The sequence below is a fragment of the Phascolarctos cinereus genome, unplaced genomic scaffold, assembly GCF_003287225.1.
Source record: "Phascolarctos cinereus isolate Bilbo 61053 unplaced genomic scaffold, phaCin_HiC Scaffold_726;HRSCAF=1367, whole genome shotgun sequence".
Classification (NCBI taxonomy): domain Eukaryota; kingdom Metazoa; phylum Chordata; class Mammalia; order Diprotodontia; family Phascolarctidae; genus Phascolarctos; species Phascolarctos cinereus.
The window spans coordinates 413228506-413229736 of NW_027556098.1; positions in this window are offsets into that span (position 1 = coordinate 413228506).

The following is a 1231-nucleotide window of genomic DNA, read 5'->3' on the forward strand; positions in this document are numbered from 1 at the left end:
AGTGGAATGTCAGGTCTGAAGGACAGCATAGTAAGCTAGTCGGGTCCCTCAAGTCTATGAAAAGGAAGAGGTCTATGACATAAGGCCAAAGAACAGGTTGGAGCAGGCCTGGGAAGGGCTTTAAATGACAAGCCACAGAGTTCAGATTTTATCCCAGAGGTAATAGGTAGCCACTGAAGATTCTTGAGTAGGGGAATAACACGGCACCTGGCACAGGTTGACTGGCCTGTGTCTGAAGAAGGTGATTGTGAGGGGCAGCTAAATGGCACAGTAGACAGAGCTCTGGCCTTGGAGTCAGAAGACCTGAGTTCAAATCCAACCTCATACACTTGATGCTTACTAGCTTGTGACCCTGGGCAAGTCACTTAACCCCAATTGCCTCACCAAAAAAAAAAAGTGATTGTGGCACTTCAGTGAAAGATAGATTGGAGGGAGAAACTTGAAGCAGTGACCCCAAGCAGGTGGCTGTAATAGCTACAACAGTCCAGGGGAGAGATAAGAAGGGCCCCAGCAAGGGCAATGAGTGTGTAGAAAGAAGGAAGGAATTTAAGAAACATTCTGAAGGCGGGAACAAGATTTGGCAACTGCCTGAATAAGTGAGGTCAAGGAAAGAGGCTGTTTCGGACCATAAGACCACAGATTTAGAGCTGGACCTTGAAGACCGTCATGTTCAACCTCTAGTTTTTATAGATAGGGAAACTGAGGACCAGAGAGGTTGAGTCATTGCCCAAGGTCTGGGGCAGGATTGGAAACCAGATTTTCCTGCCTCCAAGTCTGGGCCCCTGTCTCTCTCTCTAATCATTTGGGGGTTATGGCAGGTCGGAGGTTGGTAAAGGCCATGACCCAAACTTTGGGGAAGTGAGTCTGGGTGGGAAGATGGGCCCCATTTGGACATGTCAGGTCTGAAGTGCCAACAGAACAGCAAAGCACATTAGGCCATCGTCCCCAGGCTCACACAAAGGATTCCCTCCATCTGAAGGGGCTCCCAACAGGGGCACAGGCAGGGAAGAGATGCCCAGTCTCCTCTGTTGGCCATCCAGCTGGGGAAAGGCGTTGGTCTGTGACCACAACAATGAAATGGGGAGTGGAGGGAAAAAGTCTGGTCCACCCATGAGAGGAGAGGAGCGGGAACCCTCTGGGAGGCTCAGGCTGCCACCAAGCTGTCACTTGCCTGAGCTCTTAATGTTGTTTTCTTTCCTTTGTTTAATCACTTTTGCTTCCTAGGTTCCCG